The 21,011-nt window shown below is 39.5% G+C and overlaps 1 protein-coding gene across 8 annotated transcripts in view; it reads right to left on the bottom strand.

The window, feature by feature from the left end:
- Positions 1 to 21,011, bottom strand: part of LUZP1 (leucine zipper protein 1) — a 105,457-nt gene that overhangs the window by 54,236 nt on the left and 30,210 nt on the right. Inside the window, exon 1 of one of the 8 annotated variants that reach the window (XM_047871266.1) lies at positions 65 to 174. The exons of the other annotated variants lie outside the window; for them this stretch is intronic. The gene's annotated coding sequence lies outside the window, so the exon portion shown is untranslated. Of the gene's footprint in view, positions 1 to 64; positions 175 to 21,011 lie in introns of those variants that run through there. 8 annotated transcript variants of the gene reach the window in all.

Genomic DNA, 21,011 nt, shown 5'->3' with positions numbered 1-21,011 from the left:
AAGCTAAAAAGAAACAAGACTAAAACTTGCTCCAACAAGCAAGCTCTAAACCCTACTTACTGACCAGAGAACTCTGCAGCACTCAGGGTATTCGTTATGCACAGATGATTCAGTCTGTACTTGCTTCAATATTTTCTTCAATAATTTGTACTATCATTTTCTCCACACCACTGTAAATTCTTACAAAGGCAAAGGTCATATCTTCCAGTTAGGAAGGTCCAGCTCCTATAAAAAAGTACACAGTACCCCAAATCACACCACTAAACATGTTTTTCTGTCCTAGTAATTGATATAAAGTCTTTCCCAAAATTAAAAATTAAAATACTTTAATTAACAAGTTGACATTCTTCAACAGAACAACACATATAGAATCTAGAGTCTCTAAGAAACAAAGATCAAAGGGCACTTGGCACCACAGTAATGCCAGGCACACATTTTAGTGGAAACTAAATCAAAGTGTGCTGAATAATGTTAACTAGGAGCTTAAAATTCATTAAAACTCAAGGACCAAGGACAAAGAAAGATGGGCACAGAACACAGAGTTAATTGGAAAAATAGCAAATCAGATTCTAAGGCAGTTCCACCCAAGGTCATGCTGGGGTCCCACAAGGGAACACTCTGGATTTAAGCACCAGAGACCTAGAGCCCCAGTGCATGCATCAGAACAGGGGCCTAGCACACAGGTTCTTTCGCCTTAAGGAGCATCTCAAACAGCAGCAGCTGGCCCCCTCCCCCCAATTACCCTCCACTCACATGCCCTGAGGCCCTGCAGGCCATAGGACTGCTGGAGTTAAGCCAGACAGAACTAAAAGTTGGAGGAAATTAGCATGTCACCTGACACTTTTCTGGCATAGCCTCAACTGATTAGTTTAAGTTACAAACATGACTGCAAGATTCCACTATGCTGGTGAGACTACTCTTTTTCTGCAACTAAAAATAACCTATTTATCAAATAGGGAGCATTCCTCAAGTTTTTTCTACCCTGTCAGCAACCCAAACTTCCATTTCCTCAACTCCTTCATCTTCATCTAGAGTGTTTTCTTGGATCAAGTCTCCTCACCTCTCCGACCTTCCCAACTCCTCACCCTAATCCCGTGAACACAGCATAAGAGACCTAAACTCCTTTCTCCTAACTCAAACTTTTAGTTTCTTTCCAGTTACAAACATTTACAAAGGTTAGAGGCTCCTGCCTTGTGTAAAGCCACAACTAGAAGATGGGTTGAGCTGCAGCAAATAATAATGAAAAGCAACGAAAAAATGAAGGACAAGACAGGGCATGATCAGGAAGTCAGCTAAAGGCTTTTCATTCAGGCAGGAATGGAGGGAACCCCACCCACTGAGAAGAATAAAGCACGAAGGTGAATGGTTTCCAGTAAAGAGCCAGACTGTATCTGGCCTTATCTCCTTACAACACAGCCATCAAGCCTGCTCTGGGACAGAATCATACCCAATGAGTTCTGAGTAACCTACAAGAATCATTAAGCTGTCCTGGGGTTGCAGTGACATTTTCAGGGGGAACAAACTCCCATCATTTAAGCCAAACAAGCCAAGCTTCAAGTGCAGATTTTCTGGTCCCACAGAGCTGAGGGGCTCAAATCATTCCACCAGGAGTGGGAGTTCTAAGGAAGCTAGAAACCGTGTCCTCAGTAGCTCTCCCACCTGTTGGGTCCTGAGGTAAGCGGGCACACCTTTTCCAAAGGTGGAAACTATGTGGACTTTGAACTTCCTTATAGCCCCTTGGTCTCTGCAACAGCATCAAGAGAATGCCACAATACTATGCCACCCTACACAGACTGAACAAAGCATCTGTTATTCTACAACAGTTACTTGAGATACACATTTATATATTCTCCACAGATCCAACTTTAAAGTCTTCTTTCACTCTTATTTTTAACCTTTCACATTCTCTTTAAAAATAAAAACAAAAACAAAACTCACTTATCTATAGAATCCAGACTCTCAGAAATATTCCTCCTGAAAAAGAAAAATTAGCCTGAAACTACGCAAGGTACACTGTGGTAAAGTTCCAATGCAGCATCTATACTGTGTCAGAGCAAACTGCAAGCTGTGGCCCTTCATCAGAGCATCAGAACCTTTCAGGATTCATGAAATCAAAGAATATCAGACCTAAAAAGATCTTTGAGGATCAATAATCCAGCCTTTCATTTTAAAGATGGGGAAAATAAGATCCAAAGAGAGGAAAATGGAGGCTTGGAGCAAAACTGGACCTAAAAGCTAGGTGTCCAGAATCCCAACTCAAACCTCTTAAGCCACACCATTCCTCTTCATAAGACTGAGTTTATGGAAGTCCAGGAGCTAAAGAAAGGGAGGGAAAGGAAAGTAAATACATGGTTCCAAGCAGAGATCAACGCTGTGAACTCTCCTCCTCCTCTGTTGCTTTGTAGTGTGCCTCAGGGACTGTTTCTGTTCCTCCATATGCCTTAATTTTAGGAGCTTTTCTATTTTATTTTGAGTGAGAGAGAGAGAGAGAGAGAGAGAGAGAGAGAGAGTACAGAGGAGGGACTGAGGGAGAGAATCTCAAGCAGCCTCCATGCCCAGGCAGAGTCTGACACGGTGCTGGATCTCACGACCATGAGATCATGACCTGAGCCAAAATCAAGAGTAGGATGCTTAACCGACTGAGCAACCCAGGTGCCCCTCAAAAGCTTTTCTCTTGAACGTTACATAATTTTTAAGTATGAAGCAAGATATAAATTCCCACTCACACCTTAACCAGGCCTCCCAATCACGGGTCAGGCAAAGTCAAAAACAACCAACTGCTAAGATAAAATGACTACAAGAACCCTTAAGGAGAAAGATAACAACCCTTGGGGGAAGGGACATGTTTTAAAAAGATGACTCAACTGGATGACCCTAATGAAGGAAACTACATTACTAGACTTCATATTCTAGTGTCTAGTATCTAGGTCTTGGAGAAAATCTCAATTATCTGAATCTTGGTTTAATAGTAAAATAAAAAAATAAAGACTTTCATTCATTCTAAGGCCCTTTCAAGTTCTAAAAGGCTCAACCTCTTTGCAAGAGGCCCTTAATAAAGGAAGACACTAGCCATGGTAGTACCCAAAAGGCAAGGTACAAAAGTCATAAGTTTGGCCACCAGCCCGGCCCTGGCAAATAGGCTTCCTAGCTACTCTAGCCTTCCCATAACCTGACAGTGAACATCAATGGTACCACTAAAATTAAACATGGGGGAAAGAGTGCATACTGTCTTTAACAGTGTGTCCACTAGAATGTTGGCTGTGACGCCTTTAAGGATCTGGTTTGACCATCTACAGATGGTTTAAATCTGCCACTACTGATTGTTTCCATCCTCTCCAGTGAAATCAAACTGAATATTTATTGTCTACCACTAAATATACTAAACACTTTCTCATTATCTTCATTCTCTATTTTTTCTTTGATTTAGCATTTTGCATGTTAAAAGACCTATTAAAAAATTTAAAAATCTAGTCACAAGTAAATAACTAGACGTTTCAATTAGCAGAAAACCAAAAAAAAAGAAAAAAACAATTGAGCATAAGCAAGCTTTTTCTATAGCATCTAAGTGTACATAGCCAATGCCACATTCTTTCAGAGACCGCTCCTTCCCAGAGATGTGGCTGATGGTGAAAATGCCATATAATATAAGCAGAGAAGACCAGAATTTGGTTTTCTGCTGGCTCATCAACAACACATCTTAACATAAAGGCTACAGGGGCGCCTGGGTGGCTCAGTCGGTTGGGCGGCCGACTTCGGCCCTGGTCATGATCTCGCAGTCCGTGAGTTCGAGCCCCGCGTCGGGCTCTGTGCTGACAGCTCAGAGCCTGGAGCCTGTTTCGGATTCTGTGTCTCCCTCTCTCTGACCCTCCCCCGTTCATGCTTTGTCTCTCTCTGTCTCAAAAATAAATAAACACTAAAAAAAATAGAGAGAGAGAGAGAGAGGCTACAGTATATCAGAGATTAAAGACAACAACTGAACTGATGCAAAAGGAAATGCAAGCTCCAATGTAAATTATGAAAAGTAATGAATTTTAAATAAGCAAGTACGTGCCTGCCCAACCCACTAAGCCTGGGATAAAGACGATTTCTATCAACAAGATTACAAATAGTAATTTTCAAACCTCATTATGGATATGGAATTACTTGTTAAAACTGCAGATTCCCAGGCACCATCCTTGAATATTCTCATTAACTGGATCTGTTGTGGAGTCCACAGATTTGCATTTGTATTCTGATACAGAAGGTCCAAAGACTATGCTTCTTAAAAAACCATGATGAAAAAGGACATTGTTAGGTCTCCAGGACACCTAAATGTACATTTTCTGGGTGGTGTAACCTACAGTATGTGTTCCAAAGATGCCAGGTCAATTTTCAACAGTACCAGACTCACTCCCTCCCATACTGAGAATCAATATGGGCTGATTTCAAGCACTTTACTTTTTTTTTTTTTTTTAATGTTTTTATTTTTGAGACAGAGAGAGACAGAGCATGAACAGGGGAAGGGCAGAGAGAGAGGGAGACACAGAATCGGAAGCAGGCTCCAGGTTCTGAGCTGTCAGCACAGAGCCTGACGCGGGGCTCAAACTCACGGACTGTGAGATCATGACCTGAGCTGAAGTTGGACGCCCAACTGACTGAGCCACCCAGGCGCCCCCCCCCCTTTTTTTTTTAATGTTTTTCAAGCACTTTAAACTAGGTAATCCTCCCTTCCACCTCCTAAAGCAACTTTTTTTTTAACAATGCTTTTTTTTTTAATCTTTTTTTTTAATTTACATCCAAATTAGCTTTTTTTCTTTTTTTTTTTTTAATTTTTTTTTTAACGTTTTATTTATTTTTGAGACAGGGAGAGACAGAGCATGAACAGGGGAGGGTCAGAGAGAGGGAGACACAGAATCCGAAACAGGCTCCAGGCTCTGAGCTGTCAGCACAGAGCCCGACGCGGGGCTCGAACTCACGGACCGCGAGATCATGACCTGAGCCGAAGTCGGCCGCTTAACCGACTGAGCCACCCAGGCGCCCCTCCAAATTAGTTAGCTTTTAGTGCAACAATGATTTCAGGACTGGATTCCTTAGTGCCCCTTACCCATTTAGCCCATCCCCCCTCCCACAGCCCCTCCAGTAACCCTCAGTTTGTTCTCCATATTTATGAGTTTCTTCTGTTTTGTCCCCCTCCCTGTTTTTATATTATTTTTGTTTCCCTTCCCTTATGTTCATCTGTTTTGTCTCTTAAAGTCCTCATATGAGTGAAGTCATATGATATTTGTCTTTCTCTGACTAATTTCACTTAGCATAATACCCTCCAGTTCCATCCACGTAGTTGCAAATGGCAAGATTTCATTCTTTTTGATTGCCGAGTAATACTCCATTGTGTGTGTATGTGTGTATATATATATATATATATATATATCCCACATCTTCTTTATCCATTCATCCGTCGATGGACATTTGGGCTCTTTCCATACTTTGGCTATTGTTGATAGTACGGCCATAAACACGGGGGTGCACGTGTCCCTTCGAAACAGCACACCTGTATCCCGTGGCTAAATGCCTAGTAGTGCAATTGCTGGGTCGTAGGGTAGTTCTATTTTTAGTTTTTCGAGGAACCTCCAGACTGTTTTCCAGAGTGGCTGCACCAGCTTGCATTCCCATAAAGCAACTTTTGAAGTCAGTGCTACCTCCATTTCTCATACCAAAGACTCTTCTAAAGGTTACTCAAACACACTGGTTGGGCTCCTTTTCTTGCATGGTCACTCAGTGGTTTCATTCTGGGCTGTGTTTTTATTACGTCTCAGAAAAGTCTTCCATTCCATTCTATGTAAAGTGAGATCTCTAAAAATAAGCATCCCTTCCTTAACTTAGTTCTTGCTTCTCCTGATTTATTTCTCTTCATGGTACTTAACATTACCTGAGATTCATTATATTTTATATTTACTTACACTCTCCCCTACTAGAACATGAGCTCTATTAGAAAAGGGGCTTTCCTGGGACACCTGGGTCGTTCAGTTTAAGCGTCTGACTTCGGCTCAGGTCATGATCTCACAGTCTGTGGGTTCAAGCCTCACACTGGGCTCTGTGCTGACAGCTCAGAGCCTGGAGCCTGCTTCAGATTCTGTGTCTCCCTCTTTCTCTGCTTCTCCCCCCAGTTGTGCTCTGTCTCTCTTTCTCTCTCTCAAAAATAAACAAACACTGAAAAATAATTTTTAAAAAGGGGGGGGGGGGGACTTCCCAACACTAACACTGTATCCCTAGCACCCAGAACATATCTGGTACATAGCAGGTGCTTAATAAATGTTTACAAATTAATAAAGCACCATTTCAAAAAACAAAATAAGTTCTCAGTCTTTCATTCCATTCAGTTTGCCTAGCATATGCACTGTCACCAGTGTCATCCTTTAGATGACTACATCATTCAGGAAGCTGAATCTAGGTGCCAACTCAGAGAGGTTCCCTACCACATGATTTTGACTCCCCTATGATAACATGAGATTTTTTTTCCCCCTAACTGAACTGCAATACAGGTTTAAAGGTCCAGCCCACAGATGTTTCCAAATGACATACTCCACAGGAATGACTTGGCTTCTACTATGTGAGAAGTTAAATGCAATGCTGGCAAACACCAGTGTGAGAGCTGCAAGTTTCAACAAAAGCAGAACATACTACATTGGCAGCCAAAAATCCCTTCACCCGATTCTGCATTAGGTCAGCCAAACACTTCCTGTCAAGACGCAGCTAACTCTCACCACATACATCTGTCAATTCATTCGCTTAGGGGCAATGACTTATAAAACACATACTATACTAAGTGCTTCATATACATCACCCTAATCTTTAAAACAATCCTACAAAATAGGTATTATTATCCCCATTTTATAGATTAGGAATTTGAAGCTCCAAGGAGTTAAATAATTTGCAACTAATAAATACATAGCACACTGGGATCTGAATTCAGGTCTACCTGACTTCAAATTCTTGCTCTTTTTTCATTTTAACACTTTCATTCCTAAGGCTCCCCCCATCTCCCATCCCCTGCACTAAGCCTGGCACAACATTTGATAAATGTTTCCTGAATTCATAATAGTTAAATAGGATATGTTAACTCAAACTCAAGAAGCTGCCTAAGATCAAATTGTTCAGTCCAACTTTAGTGTAAAAAAAAAAAATAAAAAAAAAAAAGTTCATTCAACTCCCTTTGAATAATAAGTAATGGAAAACATAGCTTTTCCAGTTTAAAAAAATTTTGAGGTTATTCCAAAATGGAACCTATCAAAACGTAATTCATTACTATGGAAATCTGGATATAAAGCAAGTGAAATCACAGAAGCAGTGTTGTTTAGTACATTAGGAGGACATGAAGTAAAATCTGAGTTCAAGTTTCAGCTATAAAAGAGCCACCCAACAGTGGTGCACTAAAATTTGAATGTGATAATGCTTATAAAAATACTTCATAAAGTATAAAGCATTATACAGAGATAATTATTAGTGTAATGTGAACCTTGATAGCAGAATAAAAATCTGATATAAGATGCCATCTATAAGGCCAACATTATTAAAAGTTCCACTACATGTGGGAGCACTAAACTCCAACTCGTCCTAAACTTTAAGAAAAGAAGGATATGACCTAGAGAGTACTATGCTAAGTAAGTCAGAGAAAGACAAATACCATGTGATTTCACTTATATATGGAATCCAAAAAATAAAACAAACGACAAAAAGTGAAACAGATTCATAAATACAGACAACAAACCAGTGGTTGGTTACCAGAGGGGAGAAGGGTGGGAAAATAGGTGAAGTTATAAAATAAATAAACTTCCTCCAAAATCTATAAAGAACCTATCAAACTCAACACCCAAAAAAACAATAATCCAGTGAAGAAACGGGCAAAAGACATGAATAGACACTTCTCCAAAGACAACATCCAGATGGCCAACCGACACATGAAAAAATGCTCAACATCACTCATCATCAGGGAAATACAAATCAAAACCACCATGAGCTATGCTCTTACACTTGTCAGAATGGCTAACATTAACAACTCAGGCAACAACAGATATTGGCGAGGATGCAGAGAAAGAGGATTTCCTTTGCACTGCTGATGGGAATGCAAACTGGTGCAGCCACTCTGGAAAACAGTATGGAGGTTCCTCAAAAAAATTAAAAATAAAACTACCCTATGACCCAGCAATTACACTACTAGGTATCCTATCCAAGGGATTCTGGTGTGCTGTTTCAAAGGGGCATATGCACCCCAATGTTTACAGCAGCACTATCAATAACAGCCAAAGTATGGAAAGAGTCCAAATGTCTATCGACGGAAGAATGGATAAAGAAGATGTGGTGTGTGTATACACACACACACGCACACACAATGAAGTAGTATTCGGCAGTCAGAAAGAATGAAATCTTGCCATTTGCAGTTACAAGGATGGAACTAGAGGGTATTATGCTAAGCGAAGTTAGAGAAAGACAAATATCATATGACTTTACTCATTTGAGGAATTTAAGACACAAAACAGATGAACATAAGGGAAGGGAAGCAAAAATAATATAAAAACAGGGGAGGGGGACAAAAACATAAGAGACTCTTAAATATAGAGAACAAACAGAAGGTTACAGGAGGGGTTGTGGGAGGGGAGATGGGCTAAATAGGTTAAGGGCATTAAGGAATCTACTCCTGAAATCACTGTTGCACAATACGCTAACTTGGATGGAAATTAAAAAATAAATAATTTTTTTAAAAAAAGGAAAGGATGTGGCTTACCCATTATTAATCTTTTTATGTATTAAGTCCTATTTATCCAACTGCATTATTAAGTCTCTCAATGGCAGAGAACTGGGATATAAACATCAATATGTTGTTTTGTTTTGAGAAGAACCATGAATGATCCCACCATAAGGTATAGAGGGGAGAGGGAAGGGAAGCCTGGGTTCCTCTATATCCAGATAATTCCTTCCTTTCGTGCTAAGGCACTTACCCATTCAGATAAGTCAGATCTATAAACCGGGGTGATTAAAACAAGAATCCAGATGATTTCTTCCGGCTATAAAAGCTCTGACTCTTAGGGACAGCCAATAAACACTATCAGCATAAACCTATATGGCTTAGTCCTCCATAAGCTAAATAGAAAATAAGCAGAATGCAGAAAAAACTCTCAATAATCTTAAATAAAAGACTACATGACATGAGTCCTAATTAACACAATAAAGTATTTATCAATGACATTGATGAGATTGTAAGAAATGATCAAATCTTTCTTAAACCAGTGTGGTTTGGGTAGGTGAAACAGAGAGTGAGTTAATTAGTTAAGGAGCTACTGGGATTGTATGTGTAGGTAGTTGCATTTTAAGTAATGATCAAAATAAGAAAATCTCACCAGTAAAGCTCACATTCTCTTACTTTCAACCTTTAAACATAAGTGACCACTGCCTTATCAAAATCCAGATTATAAAAATGACGAGATTTAGAATCTTGCAACACATTCTAAATCAGCATAGCCTTTCTTATAGTTTCAACATTTTCCCCCAATCCATCTCTCTATAACAAAATCCTCCAACTACTCAGCACCTACTAGTGATACAACTCCCACCCCATCAAACTTTCCCAAGGAAGGAAGATCACTTAGAAGAATTTGTTTTCGGGACACCTGGGTGGCTCAGTCAGTTAAGCATCCAACTCTTGATTTTGGTTTCAGGTCATAATCTCATGATTTGTGAGATCAAGCCCCTCATCAGGCTCTGTGCCGACAGCACGGGGCCTGCTTGGGATTCTCTCTCTCCCTCTCTCTCTGCCCTTCCACTGCTCATGCTCGCTCTCTCCCTCTCCCTCTTTCTCTCTCAAAAATAAATAAACTTAAAGAAAAAAAGAATGTGTTTTCCTTGTCCACTATGTTTTCTGCATCTTTCTGTATCTGCATACAAACCATGTTCCAGAATCACAATTTCACATCTGCAAGTGATCAATGCTGTTAGAATTTCAAAGAATACAATGCACATAATAGCAATAAGTATTAGTTGATTAACAGATTCAGAATACCAGAGACAAATGCACAAATAAGAATATATGAGGAGCACCATTACAACTACAGACTAAAGTCTAAATTCCTCAGATTGTCACTCAAGGCCCAGGCATGTCAGCCATTATCTTTTTCTTTCCCAGGACAGACAGACCTACTCATTATTTCCTGAGGACAAATTCCTTCATGCAATACCTTTGCCTGGACATCTCCCTGCCTGGAATGGCTGCCATCTCTTCCATCTCATCAAATCTGTTCAAGAAACAATTCAATGTCATGTCCTCTTCAGTGGAACTCTTCCATACCCACTACTCATTAATTCTTCCCCTCTTCGGGCGCCTGGGTGGCCCAGTCAGTTAAGTGTCTGACTCTTGATTTCGGCTCAGGTCATGATCTCACGGTTTGTGAGTTGGAGCCCTGCATCAGGCTCTGTGCTGATAGCATGGAGCCTGCTTGGGATTCTCATTCTCTCTCTCTCTCTCTCTCTCTCTCCCTCCCTCTCCCTCTCTCTCTGCCCCCTGCTCTCTCTCTCAAAATAAACATTAAAAAAAAAAAATTCTTCCCTTCTTGAACTGCCATCTAGCATATAAGCATGTACTACCAAGATGGAGGTAGTGTTCTCTTCTCCAATACACTCATTTTTTTTGTGTTTAGACAATATTACTCCAACTATTATGTAAAAGTCCTTAGGGTTAGTATAGATTTGTCTTTCCTTTATACTCCCACCAGTACTATGTTATGAATATAACAGTTATTCAATAAAGACCTGTTTAAGGAAAAAAGCAAGAGGAAAGGAGAGGGGAGTAGCCTCAGGATACACCAAGTTATAGTTAAAACTGAGCTCTTTACCAATGATCTGAATCCTTCAGATATTTGATGGAGTACAGTTTGTATTTCTCAATGGTTTCCAATCACTTAAAATAAATAAAAACCTTACACAACTTGGTCACTGCCTTGCTGTCCTGCTTCATCTCCTGTCATATTCTTCCGCCACTCTCTCTGATCCTTCTCACTCTGCTCCTCCATACATATTGGCCTCCTTGAGTCCTCACAACAGCCAGCTCATCAAAACCTTAGGATCTGTGGGGGTGCCTGGGTGGCTCAGTCAGTTGAGCATCCAAATTCAGCTCAGGTCATGATCTCACAGCTCGTGAGTTCAAGCCCCACGTCGGGCTCTGTGCTGACAGCTCGGAGCCTGGAGCCTCCTTCAGATTCTGTGTCTCCCTCTCTCTCTGCCCCTAGCCCACTTGCATTCTGTCTCCGTCTCTCTCAAAAATAAATAAACATTTTTAAAAAAAAATTTTTTTAATAAACCTTAGGATCTGTGTACTTGTAGTTTCCTCTGCCTTCCCCCAGATCTTCCCATAGCTATTATCTCCTCATGACTTGTCAAGTTCAGTGTCACTTCCTCACAAATGCTTCCCCTGACAATGCTAGCTAAAGCTATACTCTTCACTTCCTATTACTACCTACTGTATCAAACTTCTATTTTCTCTATCTGAAATCATTCTGTTGATATGCTGATATGTGGTCTCTCTTGACTAACATGTAAGCTCCACGCAGGCAAGAATTTTGTCAGTGTTGTTGAGCACTGTATCCCAATGCCGAAAATACTACCTGGCATACAGAAAATAGTCCATAAATATTACCCCAAAAAAGTGTTTGTTTCCTCTCACCTAATACTATAGTCCTCCACAAGAGCATAAATACTGTTTCCTATTTCATCTCCCACAACACCTAACAGACTAAATATACTGAAATGCACTGAAATCAATGTTCAGTTATAATCCTCTGACACACACTTCCAATTACAACTTTAATAAATTCAACAAATATTAAGTAGCTACTATAAGCCAGGCACTAGGCTAGGCATCATTCTAATTTCTTATGTTTTCAATTTATCATGTGCATGGATATCCTGAAAGTTCCAACACTCCACTATAAGCTAAAGAAGCCCTGAACCTCCTCCCCTACAATCAGATGACTTAATTTTATTGACCAATGAAATGCAACTAAGTGCAGCTACCTGCAGAGCACCATATAAACTTACAGTTATTTCTGTATCACAAACCACACAAAGCACTTCACTGCTCAACTGTATGTCCATCTCTCATCTATTACCATTCTTCAAGAGAGTATTTCTGAAAAACAACTATAAAAGACAATCTTGAGAAATCTGGAAACATGGGAATATGAACTGATATATTAGGAACATAATTTTTTCAGGTGTGATATAACAATATGGTAGTTATCTAGTAGAGTGCCTTTATTCTAGGGGGTTACATGTCTGCAGGTTTTCAAACAGTTAAGAAAAAATGGATACGTATATATAGATATACATATAAACTACATAAGTACAATAAGGCAAAAAGTTCACAATTACTGAATCCAGCTACAAGGTGTTTTAGTTTTCTTCAGTAAGTTTCAAAATTTTTCATAAGAAGGTAGTAGGGGAAATGTCCCTCTTAAAAAATTAAATACATACATTTTTCTAAGCTGTAACTACTTGGTTTTCAGCACAGCCTTTAACATATAATTAGGCAAAAATTGATCCAGACAATACTATAGGATCCACAAATTGAAACAGTAAAGCAGAAGAAATATTGACAACATGGGTAAGGAACAGGTAAAACTAGCCATGGTAAAGACGACTTCCAGTCCGGAATAGGCCAGGTCCCTTCTTAAGCAGACTTGGGCTCAGAAGAAGACACCATATTTTGGAACCCTGCTTCTAGAGGGCAGCTGTTCAGTGCAACACATGCAGACCCAATCTTTCAGCCTCACACTCCCAGGGAGAGAGTCTACAATGGGAAACTAAACTACAGAGCACAGTAACAATATATATTAATAGGGCTTTCTAAATAAGCTCAGGAGTACTATTCTAAAAATATAATTTGCTTTTTTATTGCTATTGTTAAGTAGATGTTAAGAACTATACCAACACCACCAATGTAATAACTGATTCAGGCAAGGATCATCAGTGTATGCTAAAAAAACATCTGGTAGGAGAATAAGATATTCACAATGTCTCAAACTCACCCCACAGATTACTTACAAAGGGGAGTAAGTACCTTTTTAATGAAGAGGTGAAATTTTACCATCAACAATAATGGGGCAGACTAACATCATGTGTCTCTCAATATGATACAAGGAGAACTTCACAGCGTTTACCCTATATCTAAGCATGAGAGAACAATTAGACAAATCCAACTTATAGGACATTACAACTGGCCTAGACTCTTCAAAAGAGAAAGTGTTATTAAAGACACGCACATACACAAAAGAGTAGAGATTTTCTAGGTAAGGGATCTTCAAACTAAAGTTTTACTGGAGTACAGCCATACCCATTCATTTACACACTATCTATGGGTGCTTTCCTCTTAAAGAAATAGTATGGCCCACAAAGCCAAAAAATATTTACTATGTGGTCCTTTACAGAAAAAAATTTGCCAATCCCTGCTCTAGATTAAAAGGGACACGTGGACCAAATGTAACAAGAAATCCTTGAAGTGGATTCTAAAAGGGAGGGAAGCTATAAAGAACACTTCTGAAACAACTGGGATATCTGAACATGAACTAACATTAAACACTGGTGTATCAATGTCGAACGCAGAATTATATAGGGGTACAGATTATGATGTTTGCAACTTGCTTTCAAAAGTTTCAGAAAAACAAATTAAACAAATGGAAAAAGCAAATATGACTTAAATATTAATCATGAACCTGGGCCAGTAGTTCTCAAACTTTTTGATCTCAGGACTCCTTTGCACTCTTAAAAATTACTGAAAGGGAGGCCTAGGTGGCTCAGTCTGTTGAGCATCTGACTCTTGATTGTGGCTTGAATCATGATCCCAAGGTTGTGAGACTGAGCCCCGCACTGGGCTCCGTGCTCAGCATGGGATTCTCTCTCTCCCTCTGCCCCTCTCCCTTGCTCTCTTGTGCTCTCTCCAAAATAAAAATAAAAATAAAAAAATTACTGAAGACCCCCAAAGGCCTTTTGTGTGTATGAGTTTTATCTATCTGTATTCGCCATATAAGAAAACAGAGAAAATCTTAAAATGTATTAATTTTCAAATTATATAAACTCATTATAGGTTACCCTAAGTAACATATTTTTATGAAAAGTAATTCTCCAAAACCAAAAACTTTAATGAGAAGAGTGGCATTGGTTTTTGCACTTTGGCAAATCTCTTTAACATCTGTTGTTGCAGTACCCTACCTGCTTCTGCGTCCATGCATTATAACATCGTATTTTGTTTGAAGTATGAGAAGAAAATACAACTTTACACAATATGCACTTGAAAAAGGAGTGTCTTAATAGCCTTTTAAGAGGATTAGAGATATTCTTATATGATACCATATAAGATACCACCATAACTTGACAAGTAGTAGTTTCTCACAGGTCAGTTGTAAGGTGGAATCTGAAGCCACATCAATTTTTCATACTCTGTTATATTAAAATCCATTGGTCTATTTTGCACTGTGAATAGATCTTTACCCAAGTGTGATTTTATAAAATCATGCCTTGATAATTTGGCAAATACTAGTTCACTAAGTTAACAGGCAGATCTTCTTAAATACTGACACATTCCATTATATAATCTCAAAAATTCACTATCGTTACTATTGCCACCAAACTCCAAACTCGTCAAAAAAGACTTGAGTATTGGGAAGTTGACAAGCTCATAGTGAAAGATGTAAGTAACACAAAATTCTAACTTTTGCTTTAAAGTCTGAGTGTTATCACTGACAATAGATATTGTCAGTTGTTTTCCCTGAAGTGACAAACTTAATTTCATTCATTTCCAAAAAATGTCTCCCAAATACCCAAAACTGAGTAACCAGTGTGTCACTCATTCTTTCAAGTAAAAATGATGTCATGAAAGAAGAGGTTAGTTTAGTTGCAACTCAAACAATAAACCAGTGTTTATCCTCAAATAAACGCTATATCCTGATATGCAGAAATATTTCATAGAACTCCCCATTTCATCAAATGGAACACTAAAAAGATGTGTATTCAAGAATCGAAATTTAAGGGGCGCCTGGGTGGCTCAGTCGGTTAAGCGCCGACTTCAGCTCAGGTCACGATCTCGTGGTCTGTGAGTTCGAGCCCCGCGTCGGGCTCTGGGCTGATGGCTCAGAGCCTGGAGCCTGCTTCCGGTTCTGTGTCTCCCTCTCTCTCTGCCTCTCCCCGTTCATGCTCTGTCTCTCTCTGTCTCAAAAATAAATACACGTTAAAAAAATATTTAAAAAAAAAAAGAATCGAAATTTAATAAAATTAGTAACTTTTACTGCTTCAAGGACTTTTTTTTTTTTAAGATTTTATTTTTCACTAATCTCTGCACCCAACATGGAGCTCAAACTTACAATTCTGAGATCAAGAGTCGCATTTCTACTGACTGAACCAGCCAGGTGCCCCAAGGACATTCTTAAATGAAACTAGAAATTTTGTTTTACTGCAAGTGTGCTGCAAACAATTATTACTAATACAGTTTGATACCACTACCTTGATTTGTGCTAAGACACCAACAGCACCATTGACTGCTTTTGCATCATCAATACAAACGTCACCAGAGTGAAATAGGCAAATGATAACTTAGAATTATTATTATGAAAATAGTTCTAACCTTGCAGATTCCCTTAAAAGGTCTTGGGGACCCCCAGGGATATATAAATAACCCTTTGAGAACCACCGATGTAGTGAAAGGTATATGAGTGTTCATAATACTATTCACACAATCGTTTAGGTTTACAAATTTTCAAAAACAATAACTGAAGAGGAAAAGAAAGAAACCATAAAAAATTCTTTTTTTTTTTTTTTAACGTTTATTTATTTTTGAGACAGAGAGAGACAGAGCATGAATGGGGGAGGGGCAGAGAGAGAGGGAGACAGAATCCGAAGCAGGCTCCAGGCTCTGAGCCATCAGCCCAGAGCCCTACGTGGGGCTCGAACTCACAGACCGTGAGATCATGACCTGAGCTGAAGTCGGACACTTAACCAACTGAGCCACCCAGGCGCCCCAATTCTCAACTCTTTTAAAGAGCGAGAGAAAACTCCTTCCCCAATATTAATAAATAGGTGGCACAGCAATGTCCTTTTGAAAAACAAAGAACAGTATGGAAATCAGCTGTCCAATGAAGGCCCAATACAAAAACTCAACTCCCTTGGGTTTATCTCAACAAGAATCCATGTAACAAGGAACTATCAACAACAAAACAAATACAGATCCATAGCCCCTTGTTTTCAGCTAAATATATTTTGGAAGTCATAATTTTTTTTTTAATTTGGAAAGATAATAGGGACTAGGACAATACCCAGTAGGCAAACACATCAATTATTTCCACAATTTAAAGACAGAAATAATCATGGGGTGCCTGGCTGGCTCAGTTAGTACACCATGTGACTCTTGATCTCAGGGTTGTGAGTTTAAGCCCCACACTGGGCACTACGGGTAGAGTTTACTTTAAAAAAAAAAACATATATTGGGGCACCTGGGTGGCTCAGTCGGTTAAGCATCCAACTCTTGGTTTCGGCTAAGGTCCATGATCTCACAGTTCATGAATTCAAGCCCCTCTGTGTTGACAGCACAGAGCCTGCTTGGGATTCTCTCTCTCCTCTCTGCCCCTTCCCCATCCTCAAAATACATAAACATACACCCCCCACCCCCAACACACACACATTATAAATAGCCTCACTTTAGAGGCGCCTGGGTGGCTCAGTTAAGTGTCCAACTTCAGCTCAGGTCATGGTCTCGCGGTTTGTGGGTTCGAGCCCCGCATCGGGCTCTGTGCTGACAGCTCGGAGCCTGGAGCCTGCTTCAGATTCTGTGTCTCCCCCTCTCTCTGCCACCACCCCCATGCTCCTGCTCTGTCTCTCTCCATCTCTCAATAATAAACGTTACAAAAAAAATTAAGCCTTTAAAAAAAAGTCTCACTTAAATTCAGGTCAGATTTTGCTATGAAGTGAATCAGGTTTTTCTTTTTTTTAAGTTTATTAGAGAGAGAGAGAGAAAGACAGCACACATGCGCAAGAGAATTGGGGGGGGGGGCAGAGGAAGGGAGGGAGCGAGGGAGGGAGGGAGGGAGGGGGAGAGAGAGAGAGAGAGAGAGAGAGAGAGAGAGAGAGAGAGAAAGAATCCCAAGCAGGCTCCACTCAGTCAGCATGCAGAGATGGGTGTGGGGCTCAAACTCACAAACCTGTGAGATCATGACCTGAGCCCAAATAGTCAGATGCTTAAGCAACTGAGCCACATAAGCACCCTTTTGTTTTTCATTTTTAAGTGTTTTCTAGGTTTTGATATTGCACATAAATAACTGCAGACTCCTTGGGAATACACTATCCTCCTATTCAAATAGTTCCATTAGTCCACACAGTACCTATTTATGGGGCAAGGTTAGAGACTTTTGAGATTTTTTAAGAGAATCCAATGAAGTTGCATATTCTACTGAAGAAATTAGAAAAACCACATTAACAGAGAAGTGGTTAAGAATAGCCACAGTGCCAGTATAAATCAGGAGTCAGTGACCAGGGAGACCATGGGCTGAGTCAGTGCAATATCACTGGTGTTATAATAAATCACAGGTAGCCAACTGGAAAACTTAGAGCCACATATAACTTTCTAAGGCTGAAAATTGGTCCCTGAAGGAAAGAGAAATGATTAAAAATTAAAACTATCCATCAATTTATACCTAAAATATGTAACAGATATGTCAATTCCACTTGGAGGGAAATTATTGCAACCCTTCATTGAAACACTGGCAAATTCCTGATACTACTTCTTAACCAGACTCTAAGTAACCCATGGCAAAATGGTATACTGGAAATAGTGAACTGAGAGTACAGGACACCTCAGTTCCACCTCAATTCTGCCACTAACTACACAGCCTAAGTAAGGAACACAGCAGACACTAAGCAAATGCAATGTTAAATCAATGACCTTAAATTTTGTATGCCTCTAATTAATCACTTGTAATAGCGAACACTTGATTAAAACATCCTTAAAGGTCTCTTTTAGGTATAAATTCTTTTTTCTTTACTTTTTTAACATTTTTATTTTATTTGGGGGAGAGAGAGAGACAGAGCATGCGTGTGCTGTCAGCACAGAGCCCGACATGGGGCTCGAAATGATGAGCTGCAAGATCATAACCTGAGTGAAAGTCAGACGCTTAACCAACTGACCACCCAGGCTCCCGTATAGCTATAAATTCTTTAATAAAAATCCAGGTTTATTCATATGACTGGAGCTGGTCAGAATTTATTATGACTAGTTTTAAAGAAAGCCAGGGTTGGAGAGAAAAAAATAAAAAGTTTTCTAGCAAAAGTAGCAGCATGCACAAGAGTTCTACTGGTAACAACAAATGAGATGGGGTATAATCTGACCTATAATATATGTGTCTCCAAGGACCTTATCAACTCGAACAACGTTAGTGGAGACCTTAAATACTACCTAGTTCAAATCATTCACTTTTATAGGGGAGAAAACGGAGACCCTGAAATTACATTATATACCCAAGGTCATACTATCTAGCTGTGGCAATGCTAGGACTAAAACTCAAATTTCTCTAGTCCCCAGTCAAATGCTCACTATCTTTCTTGTAACCCAAGACCTCTAGAACAGTGCTACCTGTAGTATGGCAGTTCCTTCAATCAACATATGCTCTTTCAGGACCTCTAGTTCTACTGTATCATATTGATGTATGAGGTAGGCAGTGAATTACAGGCAAATAGATCCAAAAACTCAGAGAATCATGTATCTGATGAGAGACTAATATCCAAAATATACAGAGAACTCTTATAATTAAAATATAAAGAGACAAATAACCAACTTTTAAAATGGCAAAGGATTTATATAGGCATTTCTCCAAAGAAACATACACCAATGGCCAATAAGCACATGAAAAGATGCTCCATCATCATTAGTCATTAGGGAAATGCAAATGAAAACCACAATGCGATACCACTTAACACCCACCAGGTATGGCTATAAACAAAAAGGACAATAACAAGTGTTATGAGGATATGGAGAAACTGGAACCCACATACACTGCTGGTAGGTGCAGATGTTCTGAAAAAAAATCTGGAAGTTACTCAAAAAGTTAAACATTACATTATCATAGGACCTAGCAATTCCATTCTAGGAATACACCTAAAAGAAATGAGAACTTGTGCCTACACATGAACTTCTATGGCAATCTTTATTCACAACAGCCCAAAAGTGGAAACAACCCAAGCGTCTTTCAACCAATGAATAAACAAAATGTGGTATATCCATACAGTGGGGTATAATTCAGCCCTAAAAATGAAGGACTGATAACAATGCTACAACACAGATGAACCTTGCAAATACTACGGTAAGTCAAAGAAGCCAAACACGATAGTCTACATATTGTATGATTCCATTTATATAAAATGTCTAGGAAAGGCAAATCCACAGAGAGACAGAAAATGGATTATGACTGCCAGGAACTGGAGATAGGGGAGAATGGAGAGTGACTGCTAATGCTATGGGGTTTCCTTATGGGGTGATGAAAATGTTCTGAAATTAAATAATGATGATAGTTGTGAATTTTATGGTATGTAAATTATATATATATATTTTTTTTTTTTTTTTTTTACATTTATTCACCTTTGAGAGACAGAGAGACATAGCACAAGTGGGGGAGGGGCAGAGAGAGAGAGACACACAGAACCCAAAGCAAGCTCCAGGCTCTGAGCTGTCCGCACAGAGCCTGATGCAGGGCTCGAACCCACGAACCGTGAGATCATGACCTGAGCCGAAGTCGGACACTTAAATGACTGAGCCACCCAGGCACCCCTTTGTTTGTTTATTTTAAAACACATGCAGAGACACCAAAGTGAACTTCTCACTCAAGTCCTTTTGGGGTTGGAAAAAGAAAAATACCAACACAAGGTTGATGCACCGAACTCTCAATTGATTACATGGTGAGCCAGGCATGTGCTATAAAATAGGAATACAGAGAACAAAATACTCTGTTCTTATGATAGTCACAGTTTATTATAAGTAGACAAAAGTGTAACAATGTGCTAAGTGCAACAAGTGCTACAGAAGATGTACAATAACAGAAGTACAGAAGAGACTTGTATGAGTTAGGAAAGGTTTCATGGAAGACATCTAAACAAGATTTTAAGAAGGAATGGAATATGGGGCACCTGGGTGGCTCAGTCAGTTAAGCGTCCGACTCTTGGCTTCAGCTCCAGTCATGATCTCACGGTTCATGAGTTCAAGCCCCACACTGGGCTCTGAGCTAACAATGCAGAGACTGCTTGGGATTCTCTCTCTCTCCTTCTCTGTCTGCCCCTCCCCTGCTTGTGCACTGTCTCAAAATAAATAACCTAAAAAAAAAAAAATCTTTAAGAAGGAATACAACTTCAGCCAGATAATGGGAGCAAAAATATTATGTATAAGTCCATGCTAAGTGTCATAATGGCATTTAGAAGTGAGACAAATCATTTCTGTGGAGTGACTTATAAGAGCTCCATGGTAAAATTTAAGCTCATCTTTGAGAATGAGTAGAACATGATTATGCATAAAAAAGAAAGGCCTGGACCTTGAGATAAACTGAGGAAATAATGAATCACCGGCAAAATACAACTGGAAATGCACATATTTAGCTCAGCACAGCAAGAGTAACACAAACAGACTGCTGAAATAGCACTGACTAGTTGCTGGTATGATTTGGGTAGTATTTCAATTTGTTTCTCCAAAAGAAATATTGCCTCAAGTATTCCAGTTGTTCCAGTTCTTTACTGCACATGTAATATCTACATGCCAGCTACCTATCTACTCTCATTTTATCTTTTTTTAAAAATGTTTACTTATTTTGAGACAGAGAGAGAGAGAGCAAGCATGAGAGCAGGGGAAGGACAGAGAAAGAGAGGGAGAGAGAGAATTTCAAGCAGGCTCTACAATTAGTGCAGAGCCCAATGTGGGACTTGAGCTCACAAACCATGAGGTCATGACCTGAGCCAAAATCAAAAGT

This window comes from Prionailurus viverrinus, chromosome C1, assembly GCF_022837055.1.
Source record: "Prionailurus viverrinus isolate Anna chromosome C1, UM_Priviv_1.0, whole genome shotgun sequence".
In the NCBI taxonomy this organism is placed as follows: domain Eukaryota; kingdom Metazoa; phylum Chordata; class Mammalia; order Carnivora; family Felidae; genus Prionailurus; species Prionailurus viverrinus.
This window is presented reverse-complemented; position numbering and strand designations above follow the sequence as displayed.